Source organism: Bicyclus anynana, chromosome 6 (genome assembly GCF_947172395.1).
Source record: "Bicyclus anynana chromosome 6, ilBicAnyn1.1, whole genome shotgun sequence".
Taxonomy (NCBI): Eukaryota; Metazoa; Arthropoda; class Insecta; order Lepidoptera; family Nymphalidae; genus Bicyclus; species Bicyclus anynana.
In genome coordinates this window covers 16,493,476-16,513,338 of record NC_069088.1, presented here as the reverse complement: position 1 = coordinate 16,513,338, position 19,863 = coordinate 16,493,476, and the positions used below count along the sequence as shown (strand labels likewise).

The 19,863-nt window shown below is 37.9% G+C and overlaps 1 protein-coding gene and 1 long non-coding RNA gene across 3 annotated transcripts in view; both read left to right on the top strand.

Annotated features, from left to right (window-relative positions):
- Positions 1-19,863, top strand: part of LOC112046764 (zinc finger protein jing homolog) — a 201,555-nt gene that overhangs the window by 30,017 nt on the left and 151,675 nt on the right. The gene's annotated exons all lie outside the window — the stretch shown is intronic.
- LOC128198167 (uncharacterized) overlaps positions 2,793-19,863 on the top strand; it is a 90,061-nt gene continuing 72,990 nt past the window's right edge. Inside the window, exons 1-2 of the long non-coding RNA XR_008250907.1 lie at positions 2,793-3,420; positions 9,698-9,747. This is a non-coding gene — a long non-coding RNA (uncharacterized LOC128198167). The remainder of the gene's footprint in view (positions 3,421-9,697; positions 9,748-19,863) is intronic.

The window sequence follows — 19,863 nt, the reverse complement described above, 5'->3', positions numbered from 1 at the left end:
CTCAGCGGGGACTCCATGTTTCTTGAACATAAAATATATTCAGTTATGATAATGTGACAGTAATATTTTAATGACACCAGATTAATATAAGAGAAAGTGTATGTTTGGACATCGATGGTTACTAAATAATGTTATTAAATAATTAAACGTTATAAATATTTATGACGAAATACAACCCTTTTTTTTATGACGAAATGGATCGTTGATGTTGCATAAATGTACAAAAAAGCAATGAATCGAATTAACATGTTATGTTAATGCTATTAAGTGTTGTAAATGAGATTGAAACGCAATTATCGCCTAATGAACCACTTATATTGCAACTTTATTACTGTGCTAGTGGATATACGATATCTCTAAACAGTGTAAGGGTCTCGAGATGCATCGGAAGCTTTCAAACTGAAGTCGACTGTAGGAGCTCGGCCAGTGGCGCTAAACAATGCGTCATACTCATCCTTATTAGCCGATAGACGTCCACTGCTGGACATAGGCCTCTTGCATGGACCTCCAAGCACAACAGTCTCGAGACGCCAGCATCCAGCGGCTCCCTGCAACCCGCTTGATATATCTTCGGTCCACTTAGTGGGGGTTCGACACAACACTGCGCTTTCCGTACAATGAGATAATCTCGAGAATAAAAAAAGACAAATTTTAACTAATGTTTTACTGAATTCATTTTCGGTTTATAAAAAGTTGCTTGTATCCTTGACATATTATTGTCCCTGATAGTGGACCGTAAGATAGAATGTGGAAGAACAACAGTCCATTCCTCAAGTGAAAGTATGACTGTTTATTAAAATGGCCAATAAAGCGAATGTACCGTTTAATTAGTTGTCTTTATTGGTCGTCTTCGTCAATGATCGGCGCAGATGCGGCGCCAGGGGGGGAAATGTCACGATTCCACTCATGATCGTGTGTCGGCACGTTCCCTCGTGGATTCATTGTGACTTAGACAAAGGGCTAGTGGCAATTTGTCTCATTGTATATTATTTCTGATTTTGCTTTTATACTTGTAATAAATACTACTTACCTACTTATAAAAAAGAAATCGCGTGAGTTTGAACTCGGCAATGAAATTATTTTGACATTTTCAAGGCTCTCTAGATACAAGTGAAAGTTTAAAAAACGGTTATTAAAGCGGATGGCATCCTTTAATTACGAGTAAGTTGTTTTTATTGGTCGTCTTCGGAAATGATCGACGCAGATGCGGCGCCAGGGGGAAATGTCACGACTCAACTTGAGCTCGTTTGTCGATGCGTTCCTTTGTGTATTCATTGTGACTTAGACGAAGAGCCAATGACAACTTGTCTCTTTGTACATTTACTTTTTTTTATAAATAATACCACATAATACATAATACAAACTCATGTAATACAAATTGCGTTAATTTGAGCTCAGCGATTAAATTAATTTACCAATTTCAAGGCTTTCTAGACTTGAGTGAAAGTTTACAAAAACGATTAATATAGCGGGCGACATCCTTTAATAAGAGTAGTTGTTTTTATTGGTCGTCTTCGTCAATGATCGGCGCAGATGCGGCGCCAGGGGGGAAATGTCACGACTCAACTCGAGCTCGATTGTCAATGCGTTCCCTTGTGGATTCATTGTGACCTAGACGAAGAGCCAGTGGCAATTTGTCTCCTTGTACATTTCCATTTTTTGTAAGTAATACCTACCACACAATACATAATACAAACTCACGAAAAAGAAATTGCGTTAATTTGAGCTCAGCGATTAAATTAATTTAACAATTTCAAGGCTTTCTAGACTTGAGTGAAAGTTTATAAAAACAATTAAAAAAAGCGGGCGGCATCTTTTAATAAGAGTAGTTGTTTTTATTGATCGTCTTCGTCAATGATCGGCGCAGATGCGGCGCCAGGGGGGAAATGTCACCACTACACTCTACTCGTTTGTCGATGCGTTCACTTGTCATTTCACTTGTCACTTGTGAAAATCCGTTTAGTATCAGCAGAGATGCGCTTACAGAAAAAAATCAATGTATCCCTTTGTGTTGTATTTGAATAGTCAAATGTAAACTTACACAATTTTACCAAAATTAGCGTGTATGTTTGTTTGTATTCGAAGAATCAACTGTACATAGACTTCCTTATTTCGCACCACCGCCTCCCGGCCTAGTCCCTATGAACTCATTGTGCCGGTTTCGGGGCCGCGACTCGTGGTGCTGTCAGCACTCACCGCCGCGCGATAACGTCTATCGATCCAGACGGACGAAGCTACAGAAGTGCACCACTCGTTAGCTAATTGTTGCTAACGGGATTTGGCACGTCAAAATTCATTATTTAAACCAATGTTACTAAAATATAGCCTGTCTTATGTAGATAAATTTTGTCTTTGTCACGTGCCTTACTCGTACTAGAGTTTCGCTTATCGTCTCCAATTAGTGCAGAAATCTGTTAAACAAAACGACAGTTATAGACCTGAACCTGCCTTCTGTACCGGTGCTAAAGTCTGTACACTTTTTTTGCCATGCCAATTTGCCATTTTGACGTTTCAAAAGTTCTTGTTAATTAACGAATTTTGATTTTGACACTCGTAGACTATCTATCGGTTTTACTGTATTTTCTCTGTTATATTTAACAACTGGAGAAAAAAATCAGAGTAAGGCTTTTGGTAAAATAAAATTAATTTAACAAAAGTGTCGACAAAAAGCTCAACTTCTTTTCCCTCAATCCTCAGTCCTTAGAGGGTTTATTGAGTAGCATTGTCGTTTGGGATTGGTTTTTCGCAAAGAATAGCTAAAGATATCAATTAATGGCTGTTCATAAGTAAGCTTTAGCTTTAGCATTTTCAATGTTCAGTGGTACATAATGCGTCTTCAATTTTATTTATCCCAATATTATGTTGTAAACACAACTATTCAAAAAGATCATCGTATCACTGAGCTCATTGCTATAAAAAAAAAATTAAAAATTCCTTCTCCGCGCGGCGGTTAAACTTTTGCTTTGGCTATAAAAAAATAACCAAGAGAGCGTTCGCAACGCGTACATAATAAATAACGATTGCACATTTCATAGCGTCGTCGTTTCGATTTTATGCGCGTTTTTGCCGCCGGTGCGACATCAATATGCATTCGAGTCGCGTGCCCGCCGGTCAGCTGTTTCTTCTAGCAAGCTGCGCGCCGTATAAGGAAACCGGGCTCGGCTCGCCGGATGGATTACGTCGATTACATCGCAATTATCCGGGCGCTGTGCTCGCGGCCGCTACGTAACGTTAAACCACTTTCGCGATCTTTGTTCGCGCGACATTGACCCCGGTTCGGTCGGACGAGCGATGCTGCTTATGTAATTTTTCGGCTACCGTCGCCGTGCCGGTGGCATTGGCCTTCGCGCGCCTCTTTTGTGTCTACGCTCCGCATAGCTTGCGTCATTCAATACAAATCGCTGTACAAACTTTCAGTCTGTGAGTATGTACCTATTTTTTATATATATTTTGGTATTTACTTTGCTCGAACCGTTCGATGTTAGGAGCCCAAGCTTCTCAACGCAATAAGGTCTATATCTTTGTTTTTGGCCCATTGCACGAACAAAACAATAAAAGTCCCTGGCGAAGTTCATTTAGGGCTTTTAACTCGGACCAAGACGTTTCGAACCCTCGAACGACTCGACTAATTCCTATCACCGTTATCTGATAACGTTCAAAAATGCTTGTAAACTAAGTCTTATTGAAATATGTAAATTAATTTTGACTTTGGCTTGTTAAAAGTTAAAGTTTAAAAATAATTCTGCACAAGAATAAAATTGTCCCTGACATCAAAGTTATTTGTGTCGATGGTTCCAATTATTCATGTGGTTACTTTATACGCCGTAGAAGTAGGTGCGAGAGGATTACCAGCAAAATTTCTCTATAACTTGCTTAAAGACCTTGACTTGACTTGCACTAGAACTGCGGTAAGTTCTATATTAGAACAGGTATCCAAAGCTGCTCTAGTAGGATTTTACCAAATTGATTAGGCAGGGAGAACAACACGAACGCAGAAGGCGAGTGTTAGTTAACTGTCAAGGACGTTCTTAACCCTTAAGTTCGGGGATCTGCTCAGAGTTATTCTCTGCCACGGCATGGACCCGGCACCCGCACGGTGAATCCATGGAATGCTAAGATATTCGTCTCTATTAGGGGTGTTATATCTACCAACGGCGAAGAGTCCATGCAGGCCGATTCCCGCCGGGTTACCTTTTGAAAATCCATACACATTGAAATGAATGTATATATATGGATGTAAAAGAAACCGGAGTTTGTATCAAGCGGTATGAATTTCCTTTTCTTTGGGACGGCATACCTTCGTCAAAATTCCACCCTTCGCCACTGGTACCTATCTAGAATTCTTGCCTAGATACGACGTAGGATATACACGTTAACGCATAGGTATATGTAGTTTGTTCGAGTACATATTCGTATGTGTGCGCACTGCGCAACGCAAGACCTTAGCAATTATTCTCCTTATACCCGCGCAGTAATTTCATTTCGAGGAAGTTCCTCGTACCTATTACAATGGACATTGGCTTGGGCATCACGTATCTACGACTAAGTAAGACCTGTTTCCTGAATAGCGCGCGATTATTAATTTCAAAGATCGCAAATACTTCAAACAAGGCTGCGACGTGACCAACATTTTCTAGTACCTATAGGAAAACTTATTTATTTTATTCTCTTTATTACTTGCTGCTACAATGTTTTGTTATGGTGGAATGTTAGGTGTGTTTTTTGATCATCATCATTATGTTTTTTTTCAGACTTGTGTGGATAAGTGCGGTAATTAGTGCAAGAGGTGGAAATTGAACCTAGGTCCTAGGACCTCATACACTTTAGTAATTATTATCTCTTGCATTATTGAGATATTTATTAAGGCTTGAAGATTTTTGAATGCTACATTTGGATCGTAGTGTAGATATTTTTTAATATTTTTTTTTTGTTTCGTTAGGTATACATTTTTCTTTTAAAAAAGTCACAAAATTTTGTTGTGCGAAAATATAAAAAGGCACATGGTAGCGGATGGTAGTCACTGCTGGAGTAAAGGCATGCTCTTCATATTATTCAAAAGATCATTGTCTCAAAAATCATTAGGAATCAATTAAACACTTTATGCATGCCACTGGCTAGAGATGTTCTTTGTAGATCTAACTCTACGCCGCTCGTGAATAGTCGTCCTTCCACGTAGTTCATCGCGCAAATACACATGACCATTTCACAACTTCCTCCTTAGGAAAAACAATCAAAATGGGTATTTAATACCATAAAACAAAACAGTGTAATTTTAACATACCTGAAGTCAATGACATTATTACTATTTTACAGACACGACTTTTGTCTTGCTAGCTGTAGGTACAGCATGAATTATTCATTAACCAACTCTATTTAGCGAAGTTAAATTAACTTAAAAGCCAAGCAACGAAACCGCGAACGCAATGAATTTTATAAGACCGCTTTAATAGAGCAAGGATTCATAATTACTTGCCAAATTGCAAGACATAGTTGAGCGCTATTTAGACTGTCTGCAGGGCTAATCGATCAAGTCTGGATAAATAATTAGAGTAAAGTACCTGCCCCATCTATGCTGTAAAGCCGTCTACAGACGTGCGGACAAGTCGCTAGCCGACACATGCCATGCTGTAAATCACAACAATGACAGTCTTATACAATTTTAGTATCGAAAAAATGTAAAATGTCAATGTATTTTTTTATATACGTTTTTATTAGTGATTTGTATATATAACATTGTTATAAAATTTTAAAAAAGGAGAAATAAATAAATAAGAGTAAAAAAAATCAACAAAGTTGCAGAATGTTCTACAGTTAATTTTGACACTTTAAAAAATATCAAAGAAATTAATCTCGTCTTTTAAACATGACTAATATCCGACTTTTAACTCCAGCATAGTGCATAGCCTGTTTACTACAACTGTCCAAAGAATCGCGATCGAACCCTAGACCAATCGGATTTATGTTATGTTTAACCGCGAAGCTATTGAGGCTTACTGTCAACAAACCTGCAGTCGAGTGGTTGCGTCGATTGGCATGTCTATCCAGATGTTATAACATAATTTGGCTACAATATTAAGGTACTCCCGTATACCTGAAACTTTAATTATGTGTACTTGAGAGGTACAGATCTTTAGACACTTGAGACGTCTGGGCGGTCCAATACAATTCGTCGGTCGCGTTTGCAATCGTCGTTAGTTAGACGCTTACCGCAAATCTGTTTACATCATTAACATTTGTCTATTCATTTATTTTTAAAGTAAAATTACAATTCACTGCTGTATAGCCTTTTACCAGAGGCGTGTAGGTGTTAAACACTACATGTGCTATAAAATCACCGGTAATCGTATACCTTGTTCTTAGACTGCAACACAGCAATCTTGCTTGGCGTTAGAAATAAGCTTAGCGGTAATTGCCTCCTTTGGACAAGTCAAAAAAGATACTCTTTGCCTTATCTTGGCTAAAAACAAGATCAAAAATTTTTACAAGTTGTCCGTTCAAATCTAGCACGTGGAAAAGAGATACGCAGACTCATGTTCTACATCTAAAAATCCCCCGAATTTTTTAACGATATGATCTTCTAATAGGTTCTACCTTTTATTTTTCTAACATGTTAAAGTTATGGTCTTATCTAATAAACATTTTTATTATACAAAATTTACTAAATTATCCAAATGGATGTAAAATTCGCATATTAGCGACCATAAATTTGACCAACAAGATTTATTGCCTTTGCTCTACGAAAATGATCATGTACATTTTGAGAAAGTTTAATATTCTGTACATTATCATATCGCTGTAAAATACGAGTATCTCGCACCTGTCTTCGTTTTGTGTTCTCTAATCATTTCCATGTCCAAAAAAACGATCGTTATCAAAATTTATTGGCAATCAATTACGAGCATTTTTGTTCAACCGTGATTTATCAGATTCAGAAGATATCGAATTCGCACGTCTGTTTTATAATTTGTAAACATCAGAAATTATATAGGGAACGTCAGTGAAAAATTTAATTTATTTTGCAATTTTTCGTACCAACCAATTAAAATACGTCTATTGCTAGATTCACTCCACGAAACCGGCGTATGTTAAAAAGATTTTGCATAGATATATTATATAACTTACGTTTCATTGTTGTGTAGGTACGTTATGGGCTTTTTGAAAAATAATGCCTGTATCTATTTAAAATACGCAATCCTAATAATATAAAATAGTATTAGCAATAAAATTTTAAATATTTTTTTATTTGGGACAAAAAAATGGTTATGAAAAATTCCGATCATTTTGGTTACTTTGCGAAAATAATTGAAAAATCCGAGATCTTATATTCTTCGCTGATCGCTGATTTCCCTCGGACGCTCATTGATATTAATTATATAATACCAGGCCCGACGTTCGGTAGGCTAAATGAGACAAATTCCTGACGACGCTGCAAAAAATGACCACAAAGCGGTATTAAATTATTTAATAATGCGAGTCACTCACATTTTAATTGAGTATGATTGACCGTACGATATCACATAATGGACAGTGTGTTTTGTGCAGTACAAATTAGTAGTCAACGCGGTGTCCATGATAAACTGGTGCTTGCGCGATCGCTATCACCTTGCCCGTTGCCGCCCGATGCTTTATAAGGTGTTGCGTAGGTATTAATTTAATAGGCTGTAAAAGGGGGTTCGTTGCTCGTATTGCACATAATGTTATGATTGGATGAAACTTTTAAATTGTTATCATCAATTTTGCTCGCCAGGTGTATTGCGGTAAAATATTACTTACTTACGAATATCGAATACAAATTAGGAACACTACTACAGCACTAGTTGTGTACCCTCCGGCCTAAACGACATTAAATTAATTGTCTTTACGTTTTCGTAACCTCAAATTTGATAAATTTTGGTAATCGGAGAAAGATTTTTTTGTTAGTATTTAACTCATTGGGAATATTTGAACTTTATTGGAATACAAAAACGCAAATCTGTTTAAAAAGTAGTGGAGTTTTATCAACAGCTCTTTAACATGTTTTTAATCAGTGGTTTTTTATCACTGCGATGTCACCAACTACCATCTAATTCACGTTCAAATTCGTTTATTTTATTATGCTCAGTTTAAGTTTAATTTAGCACCAAAAAGCACTTTTGGAACTTAAAATCTTTCTGTTTAGTAAGTATTTCGTATGAAATAACCAAAATAGTTAAATATGTAACTATATCGTTATGTATTATATCTATTTCGGTTGTTTTACTTGAAAATTGGAAATAGCAGACATACGTAAAATTTTTCGGTGTATAAAAATAGTATTACTGAATTAGTCCAGCCTTTCCCAACCAGCGTAATCGACCAGGCGTCACCGTCCTGATTAATTTTGTAATTGATTAAATTAGTATTTGAAATTACTGGTTCATATTAAAATTTATTGCGCCTGCATATAATATTTATTTAACTGCCTCTTTGGTACAGTTGTTAGCCTATGCGGCTTCCTATCATGAATGATCATCATTATCAAAAAAATTTACTTTTCGTCCTGTAGTTCACAGTACTTCTCAGTAGTCAACTCCCGTGTCTCAGAGATCTCGTTATGCTGTAAATCCTGACATCGTAACAAAGCAAAACATTGTTTGAAACAGCGCGTTGCAGCGATTGTAGCAGTGTGGTGAATCCAAGCTCCATACCCAATAAAGAAGGGTAGAGTTATGCCCTACATTGGGCCATTAAAGTTAGCTGATAACGATGGTATAAAATATTTACATTTATTCAATTTTCACGATGATGTTACAAATCAACATGCCGGTGATAATGCGTGTACTAAACGGAATATTAAATTATTACGAGCTTGTAATCGTGTGCTGAGATGTGTGTCGATGCACCCGCGCTGCGAAAGTTTTGAGCTCGCAAGAACGGCACACGTGCACGGGTGCGAATGCACGGGTGCACGGGTGAGTGCAGGGGTGCGGGATGCACGGGTGTGCGAGCGTGCACGGGCGCGCATCCTCAGGATAGGGATGAGATAAACAGATAAGAGCTTTTGATTGCCTTGTCAGTGGTATTAGTAGGTAAGGGTGGTTCAAATCTTGGAAGCTAAATTAGAACTACTGCCTGACGTTTGATTGTACTTGTGTATGGTGACCAAAGCAATGATGTAGGACCATGAAGTCGGAAGATAGCCGAATTCTATGCAGAACAAGATATACCTACCCCTCTCGTTTGAGGTTTCACGTTTTCATGTCTTGGCAAATACAGTTAGAACATTTAGTAAGCCTTTTCATTAAAATTTTCAATTTATTTCTTTTAACCTAAAAGTAAGTAAGGCTTTTGTATACATATTATAGGTATGCGATTCAATTCTCTTCAATTTAACGAATAACCTCTTCACATAGTGGGTACAACAGCAGTCAGGAATAAACCCTATAGCTCACGGATTTGAGTAGGTACGACCCCTCAACCGTGAAGCTATTGTTAAATAAATACATTATACTCGTTAGCATATATTATACATGTAGTTGATTTATTAATATAACTGTTTAATAACGGTAGTACCAAGCACGATATAATTTAAGGTATTCACTCCAACCTAAACTGTAACTGTACTGTGTACTATGTAATTAATAATTAATATATAATTAATATATAATAATTCCTTCGTCCCCAAGGATTATGTTATTCTAAAGTTCTTTGTATAATAAACATATTGTATTAATTGCAGGTAATGCATCCCAGTTAGGTAATTAGGCAGCTGGTTCGTGCGCTTCTGTGGTGAGTCAATTTGATGACTCTAACTACTCGTAAGTTCCATCAAAATCAATCAAATAAATCGTGTCCAACGCGTTTAGGATCTGTGATGGCAAAACGTCATGGTTTTCTAAAATCTGCCGGCTACCTCCAATACCAAACAGTCACATAGTCACAGGCTGTACCGTACTTATTAGTAACTATGTTGTTCTATTATTGCATCCCTCTTTTGCGTCGAAGGTTAAAATAATGCAGCTATGTCATACCTACCAGTACGTCTATAATACCTACAATAGCAGTTGGCTAGGTGTTGCGGTCTACCATTGATTTGCCAACTGGCGTTCCTTTGCGTAAACGCCCGCAAATTGCTATAGTTATTTCACCGCGAAATTAGTGCCGCGTAAATAAATATCCAATCCGGCAACTGTTTCATCGGGAACCCATTCAACGGCATTCCAATTATTTCATTAAGTGTTTTTATAATGATTGCAATTTTCTCGCTTTAAAACCTTTTAATGTTATCTAGAAATGCATTAATTATTCACGACCTTTCAAATAGCAGATGTCTGCCTTTCGGTAGCATGCATATCATACGTAAAAACTTTTTTTACTATTGTGTATGTATTACTATTATTATTGGTATTTTAATATGTATTTTAATACTGCATTATTGTGGTATGTATTATTAAAGCTGTAAAATATATTTTGTATGTGTGTAACTTAATTAATTTACAATTTGGATAGTTTTAATTCCTTAACATTAACATTTTACATTTCGTGAAATAATTCACATGTTTTAGTTTATTTTAGTGTAACTGAGAACTAGTATATCTATACAAATATATATGTATTTAATTTGTTAATTGAGTCTTAATTTCTATAGTGTCTCCGTGCACTAGAAAGGTCAACCTCTGGAGCCTCTTGCAGGGAGACACAGGAGACCTATGTCCTAACAGGGGATGTCCATCGACTGATACTTTAAAGCCCTACCGGTGGATTTTGCAAAAAAATATATGCACGTCAGTAGGTATAGTATAGGCACAAAGTTGGCATTATAATAGGGGCAGTGCGGGCAAATTGTGCTCCCCTCGGGCAGAGCGCCTGCGCCGACGATTAAGTGCACTTAATTCCGTCTAAATGTTGCCCGCCGGGGAACTGCCAACTTGCACCCAACCGGGCTGCTATTCAACCAGTGATGGGGTGCTCCACATCGGAGACTAATCTCAGGAGTAAGTTATGATTTAGGTTAGCAGAGTTGATTGCAGGACTGATCTCAGGAGTGATTTATGAATTAAGTTGATTACAGCTTTCATATTGATTACCGCTATGACGTATCAGCTCTAAAAATGTAAAGGATTACTGCGACAAAATTTAAAATGATACCTAGAGCAAACGTTAAGTTTATAGCAAAGCTTCTTTTGGCAGCCTATTGATACACTATACCTTGTATACAGACACTTGTCTTCTTACTGATTGTCATAAGCTCCTTAATGGGACCTGAAAGGCGTTACCTGGGACTTTGGGTGAATGCAGAAGCATCGCCTGGTGGGACCCGAAGGCACAAGCAGAAGAAGAGATTGGAGATCGACATATGTAACGAACGAAAATGCGGCTCGTCTCTATATTTACTCTATAGTTAACTTGAACACGATTAACCTTTTCTCCCATTTAAAGGTGTCAATACTCCTTATAAGTGGGAGCTTCTATCTATAATAATCTATTTCCAACTTTCGACTCTATCATCAGACCAGCTCCTTGTTTCCATACTATTGCATTGTCGCCGAAGATGCGAAGTATGTATAACAAAAGAGTCCAATCGAATGTCGTGGTTCTAATTCAGCTTTCAAGGTTTGATCCATACATGGGACTCGTATTAAATAAAAGCTCCTAAAAAGATACTCTTACGTCTCGATAAGTATTCTACCCATCAAATATATGTATCCAGTATTCGTTATTCAACGTTCCAAGTTTCGGCAAACATGTCCCGAACACCGGCACCGAACTTTTGTGACGTGTAAAAAGATTCCATATTCCGGCCCACGTGCGGGGGGGAGGTTAACAAAGGGTTCAATTTTTTATTCATAACCGAAATAAACCTCTTACAATTACCGGATTACGGATGAAAAATTTTAGGGGTGATTTTATGGCGCTGATCATTTTTCTTCTCGGTTTGCGACATTTCTTTGCGAAGTTTTTTTTTATACGATTTGACGAATGTGTAGGTTTGTTACTAGGAGATGCCAGGTTCGATAACTTGTTATAAAATTTAAGATAACTTTTTGTCATGTGATTCAATTATTTTGGTATTGCCTTTCACAAAGCGTGAAAGAAGAACAGAGCTTACAAACAACCAAAAAAAGTCAACTTATCATGATCTCTGAAGTGCCTTATATAAAACCTACTGGGTATAAACAAATTTTAATTTCACTCACGGGGGTGTAACTCCACTATCTCCCAACTCCTGGCTGCATTTCTTACAAGAAAGAAAAGCTCGATATTTCATAGCACGACCTAGGACTCAAACCCTATGACACAATCCGAAGTGATATAGGTTCACCATTGGACCAACAAGGCAGTTGATCAACTCCAGTACCAGTACGATAATTCCCCCGCGTCCGCTCGCCCGCAGGCGCACACGCAATGCGTCAGTCGGGAGCCGTTCTTAACCACTGACACTATTTCTTCAACTATAGCCCCTATTACAAAAGTACCAAGGTCTCGTTTCTCGTGCCAAGCTCTAATCTAATCGACTGACACTCTTCCACCACAATAGCATCTATTACAGAGTAGCCAAGGTCTAATGTTGCGTGGCAGACTGTAACATGCAACAATAATGATGGGCCGAGCGGATTTCTTTGTGTTTTTGTCGCTAATTCCTTTACCGCTATGTTATGGTAAACGCTTCCTAGGTTCTTTTTTGTTTGAATCACACATGCATTCTTGATGTTATGTTAAGTGAACCTTCGTTTAGAACCCATTTTGATTGAATGTAGTGTTCTTTTAAAGGCTATAAGTGGCAACTCATCTAGACTAGTTAGGTACTATAGGTATGACACAGCGTATTTTTGTCGCCAAGCTGTTTCGTTATGTTTAATGTCCAATGATATCTGGCTGTTCACTTTAGGGATTCAAACTTATTGACTTTCTTTATCATCATCATTATCATCTCCTTTACCTTATCCCACTTAAGTGGGGTCGGCAAAATATGTCGACAACTCATCATCCACTCCCTTTACATAAATGTCCTCTTCCTTCCTCTCCTTTTGTGTCCTTCCACTTGCAATTTCAACATTCTTCTGGTAATATGACTTTCATCCCTACGCATGTCCATACCAAACCAACCATTCACATCGTCTCTCTTACCGTTTGGCGTTTGGAGTTTATAGTTAGTAGACGTCTGCCAAGAACGGATTTTGTGACAGAGCTGGATACGAGTATTTTTCCTCAAAAACTCATGCCGACTCAACACAGTCGCGACCGTCATCCAATATTCTTAAATCAGTAGCCAAGCACCGCTGACACAAAAGATGACAACTACAGCCTCCAGCGTTCGCTCCAGTGCGAGGCAACGTTCGTGACTATTATCCAAGCCGCGAACCGACGCACATCTGTCAGGTCCTTTTTGCCCGCACAATGGAGCCGATAGTGAGGGAGACGTCGACAAAGGCGCACGCACCGCGAGCCGGTATTTTATAAGAAAAATAAGAAAAAATAACACGCCCCGGGCCCTGGCCCTGGTGGGCGTCGGCGCTGTCGGAAACGAGAAAGTCGGTGCAACTGTTATGACATACGCGGTTCGTTAAGTGTTATTGAAAATAAACAACGGGCATAAACCGTGGCACACCTTGGCAGCGAAACTATAGCTGTCGTGTTGCTATAATCTTCGCTGTGACATGAATGTATAGATTTCATCAAAACTCTTAACGAAAAAAAAAATCGTAGCTTATTAGTAGCGTAGTTAGTTCATATAACATACAACATAATTAACATAATAAATGTTCATACATATGAATATGTACAGTAAAATGTACTTTAATTTTATTAAGTTCATTTCATAATTAACAACAAACAGTAAATGCACCCGTCATCATTATCAACCCATATTCGGCTCACTGCTGAGCTCGTGTCTCCTCTCAGAATGAAAGGGGTTAGGCAAATAGTCCACCACACGCAGAGAATTAGGAAAATTCTCTTGTACCTATGCAGATTTCCTCACGGTGTTTTTCATTCACCGTTTGAGACACGTGATATTTAATTTCTTAAAATGCACTCAATTGAGAAGTTGGAGGTGCATGTCCTGACCAGATTCGAACCCACACCCTCCGGAATCGGAGGCAGAAGCTATCACGCCTCACCTCAATGTAATTATTAAAAATCGTTGTCGTCTACGGAGTATGTAACAATGTAAACTTGTGAATGTAACAACAACAGGTAAATTCGCTTTCGCATTTTAATACATGCGTATAAAAAAGCACGGCGTAACAGCGCTCTGTGCCGGAAGTGTACATACGCCCTTAACGAAGCCAATTCGCATGTCAAACGCCAAAATATTTCACACGTCCGACCATCGAGTGCGGAATTATTGGAACGGGACTCTACAATTATTGAGGAGGGCTGGCCAAATAGACAAATTGAAATTTCCTCTCCAAACTAAAAAATAACAAATTGTATCTGACACGAAAGTGACGTGAGAGTGACTCGGTCTGCTGACTGTGTTATTGTGGAAAACGAGTTGAAAATTATTTTACAGCTTTATTTGTTTTTTTTGTTTTTAAATAAATATAGACACTGTCCGTGTCAGTGATGTATAAGGGATTTAGGTTAGGGTAGGTCATTCAATAGGAAACAAAATCCTTTAATACAAACAATTTTGGCATTGAGATTGCCAGTACTGCACAAAATTGATTGTATTTCATTGGCCTGTGTACGCAGTTTCTTCTAATAAACTTAAGTTTGTATATGTTCTCTTCAGTTGACCAGTTTCTTAAGCAACAATCTCATCTACTTATTTCAACCTGGGTCTCCTCTCATAATTGAGTCAATCACGCTGCCGTGTTGCCTTGTTGATCTTGGTCAAATCCTACGGAAAGTTGGGAAATGTATTCTTACCTACTAGTTTTTTACTGCAAGTTTGAAACCTTAACTAAAAGTTGACAAGACTGAATCAAGTATATCATTCATAGCATTGTCACCTACGGTACGGGTAACTTAAACGTAGTCGAATTGATACGGCATTCAGACCGAAAATTTCCTGTAGTACATTTGAATATTGCCCATTTCACAGCTATTGACGATATTGTTGTAGAATAATCAATTTTTCTCCAGATGTTTACTATCCATAAAAAGCCTATTAGAATTGTTTTAATAGAAGAAATCGTAAATTTAATAACGTTTTATTACTGAAATATAAAATAATTATTGTCTTTCTAGACAATAATTATTTTAATTTAATAAGCTTTTTAATTATTGTCTTTCTAGACAATAACTATTTTAATTGAAGTCGTCGTAATTATAAAAAATAATAAGCTTTGTGATGAAAACTTTTGCTGTAATGAGATACTTCCATAATTTATAGCTATTTCCGTGAAAGTTAATGTTGAAAGCGAACTACATGAGCGTTAAAAGATACAATGACACATTTAGATCTTACTGTCTGAGTATGACACAAATAAACATAGAATTGGCCAAAATCGATCTGACAAACACTGGACTGACAAATACTGACTGGGTCACATTTCAAAGATATCGTGATAATAAACATAGATGACTTTGAAAAGCTCGAATAACTAAACAAGATTTAAAGCACTCCGTTGATAGCCATATGCGCAATACAAGGGATTTCATTAATAGGATTGTAATAAGCTGGTCGACTACGTGACATTGCGGGGGTCGCAGGTGCAAGATTATGGGCGTAACCTTTCCAACAGCTGTTCTTGGGAAATGAATATACGCCCCATCGCTCCACCAGCGTGGCGGGCTCTTAATCTATTTCTATATGTTACAAATTAGTTATAGACTACCGTCGTCATACTTTGAGAACATTAAGTTTTATTTGTTTATAATAAAAGTTGAAGTAGGCAGCTGCGTGATTATCATTATTATGTTAAGGGAGCTGTAGTGCATGCAATGTTTACCCGCGCTGACCACGCACCGCAGCGCAGTATAAATGGGACTAATGCCGCTGGGATCTCCAGCATCGCTTGCCCAAAGCCATTTGAATATTAATACGGCCGCGTTATGTTTGTGTTGAATGCATTGCACACGTATGTTTTAAAAAGCTTATAAATAATCAAACGCTGCTGTGGTGATTCGGCCATGCTGCTTTAATAAGTTATTTATGGAATTTAAGCTTTTTAAAATCCGTGTGCCTAAGATTAACTTACAAAATTACTACTCGTGGATATAACGATTTAAAAATTTAAACTGATTGATAAATAGTAAATTGAGCAAAGCTACAAAAACTAGACATAATAAAACTACTGATAAATCTAAGACACAAAAGCTAAATAAGACGATAAACAATTCTTATACCACTCGAACTTTTTCGCCTGCGACGAAGTATTTTCGATAAATACACGACTGCGATTTACGATAAACGGAATCCGTCTTTCGCTTCCATTTCTCGGGTCGCTCAAAATCCTTTGATAAATTACTATTTCATCTCCGGATACCGTATTTCGGGTGAAAGTTTTAGAATTCCCCTCCTAGGTTTTACGGAGGGTCCGCGAGCGAGGCCGTGAGAGCGGGTAATCCGGGTCCTGCCGGACAGTTGTCGGGGGTTTTTAATTTGGAGGCCGCCCGCTGCGAACGGATTATCAGTACGGGAGTTGCAATTAGTCAGACGCGTTGCGGTCGCTTCGTACACCGGCCCAAAAATCTGAGCGGATTCCCCATTCTGCACTCTACCGTCCATCATTAAGAGCTATAGACTCGCTAGTCAACTCACTCCAGGAGGATTCGTCCGACGTTCCACACTTAGATTATTCAAGAACTAATTTAGACGACCGCTTATCCTTCATCAGGAATTTGTAATGTTTGTTTTTACTTAAGACGTCCGTCCGGTCTGCTAGATATAACTCAATTATTTACGTCGCGGGTTTATCTCCACTGACGGAGATAAGTCTGAAATTCCATTATTCGTTTATTTATATATCCGATGCTCTTTTTAATTTTTTAATTTGGTTCGGTTGCCTTCAGTGCCTACGCTTTGTGATTTGGTTTGCATTATTTTTATCAAGTGCATTTCTTTGTAATATATGGTTGATTTTGGTTTACCGGAATACTAGGCTATAGTAGTGACGGAATAAACTCTAAAAATAGCTCAATATCATTATCATCATCAATCAAAGCTATCAAAGCTGTTTAATATATCAAAGCATAATGAATGTATCTATGCTGAGGTCAGGCTTTAATTATCCCCTTGTTTTATAGAACTTGTCTAAAATAAATACACACAATATTAGGTGATCATGTTCAACATTTCTACTAGTATAAAACACTATCTCCCTTTTTGCTACTACCGTCAATCAATATATTATCGTACTTAATATACATCTATTTCTTTTGACGTCTTTAGTTTTTTCTATCTTAACTCTATCCGGATCAAAAAAGGGTAAAACAGGCTTTATAAAATTACTCAAGGCATTATGTATAGCCTTTGTACATAGTCTTGCGCAATAAAGAATTAAAAGCAAACAAACAATATCTGGGTGGCGTAAACAATTTTTCTATTTTGAAACTGATTCTTAACAAATTCCATCACTCAATATTTGTTTCATCCCATTATATTTGTTCTAGCTAGAAAGTTCGTTGGTCTGATCTCTAGGGCCGATAGAGACAGTTTCGTACATTGACAACTGACTCTTCTTTTTTGCCACTACCGTCACTCTAGCTCTTCTTTTTACGACTACCGTCATTCGATTGTTACTATTACACTAGCTCTCTAGAAAGTTTGTTGGTGTAATCGCTGGGGCCAATAGAGGCAGTTTCGTACATTGTTTGGTGTCGGAGAGTTCGTCACGAGCGGCTGGAACATCAAAGCGCCTGTCGCCCCGTGGGAGCGGCGGTTAACTCGTTTACCCTGTTGTGTTGTAACTTTTTGTTTTGTTCGCTCGCTCGCGAAGCCGGCCGCCGACGGATTATGAGATTATTGCTGCACTCAGACTGATTATCGTGTTATATTGTGTTGATTGTTTCTTTTCTTTTTTGCGTGTGTTTTTCTTTTTCTTCTTTTACTCTTTTAACTAGCTACCGATTTGTGCAAGAACGTGTGTAATATTAATTACTTGGATATTGTACTATACTGTATTTCGATTTACTTTATGTATTTTTTCTCAATTACGGTAGAGTTGTGATTTTGTGTTTGTTTTTTACTGCTATCGTAATTTTCACTCGAAAGGTATCGTCAGGAGATTTAAAAAAATATAGTTAAAAAGCCTAGCTGTGGCGTAATACACTGGATGACATTTTGTCAATTGATTTGTTTTTTATTTTGATAGGTTGATAATAAAAAACAAAACAGGAAATAGGCCAGCTGAAGAGTAGTGAGTGACACACATTAGTAATCGCACATTAAGCAACACTTCCTACAAACTTCTCCCTGTGGTCCAACACCTGAGACATTTATTTATTTATATAACCATGCCCTTCAAACCGGAACAAAGAAATGGTGGACTACCACTACTAAATCACAATCAGGGGCTCATGTTTTGTATCAAGTATATAATTACTCAAGTATCTAAATTCTAAGCTAATTAAGAAATATTAGTTCTCAATTCGACCAATCGCAAAAAGGAATCAGTGCGTCAGGCCCAGGTTATCGTATCGCCGACGTGGGTCAACGTTTGCTAATCAAAGCAAACAAACACTAGTACAACATGTACTAACCCACTCTGTTACGAGTACGCCGAAGTCGAGCCATTACTGGCGCGTGTATTACGACTAGATTACTCACTCGCTCGTAAAGAAAAAAAAACACACGTAACTCTAACGTCTATTGCACCCAGTCACAATACAAAGCCGTAATTGTTTTCGTTTTCAATAGTATACAACTTTGTAGTTCCGCAAACGCAACGTCACTCATTCATTAAATGATAACGTGCGTATGTGTGCGTGTTTACATGTGTGTGTATGTAAACAATTGTGGTGTACGCTACAATGGCTATGCTAATCGCGCGGCGAGATCGAGATTCATATAAAGACGCGTCCACACTAAGGTGATCATACAAATGTTCTTCCACTAGCGATGATACCCTCCCGATTCTCTCCAAACACCCGCGCTTACAATAACAACAAAGTAGATAATCCAATTTTTTGAGAATCCTGATCAAACCCATTACGAGTAAACTTCTTCAATGTTCTTCTATCTTATCTTAAGAAACGAGCGTCTCTCTGGGCTCCAGTGGCGAAGAGTTCATGCAAGCCGATTCCCTCCGGGTAATCTTTAAAATCCATGCATATTCATTGTTGTACTTTTTCTCATATATCTACAGATACAAACCGGAGTTAGTACCACCCTAAATGAATTTCCTTTTTTTGGGACGGCTTACCTTCGTCTAAATTCCATCCTTCGCCACTGCTGGGCTTCCTTCAGTTTGTCTGCCTTGCGGGTTGAGCCTCAATTCCATTTCCTTTCCACCCTTCTACACTACCCACCAGTTATCACAATCAACTTTTCTATTATGATATAGCTACCTCGACATGTTTGAAATAATTGGTTTTCACTGACTTTTGAAAGACGAGATTTAATTTCAAGCTGGGATAGATTTTATATAAACGTATTTGCAGGAAACTACGGTCTTATTTAGAACAGACTTGAGAGAAGACATTTCTAACACAAAAACAAACTGTTTTTATTTACTAAAGCCGTACGTCATGACATAATATACATAATAGTTTGTGCTTTATTTTCTACATCACCATAATGTGCAACATGGGAGCTCAGTTTTAAATGAAAGGATAACAACCCGCGTGCATCGTGCGCAACAATGGTTATGCTAATCGCGCGACGAGATTGCGATTAAATAATAAAGCCCCGTCCACACACACTTGCGCGACGCACGATCGATAGCCGCGACCATCTGGACTCTTCCCGCGATCCCTGCGACTAAAAAAAATACTTTGACTAACTTTTTTTGGGTC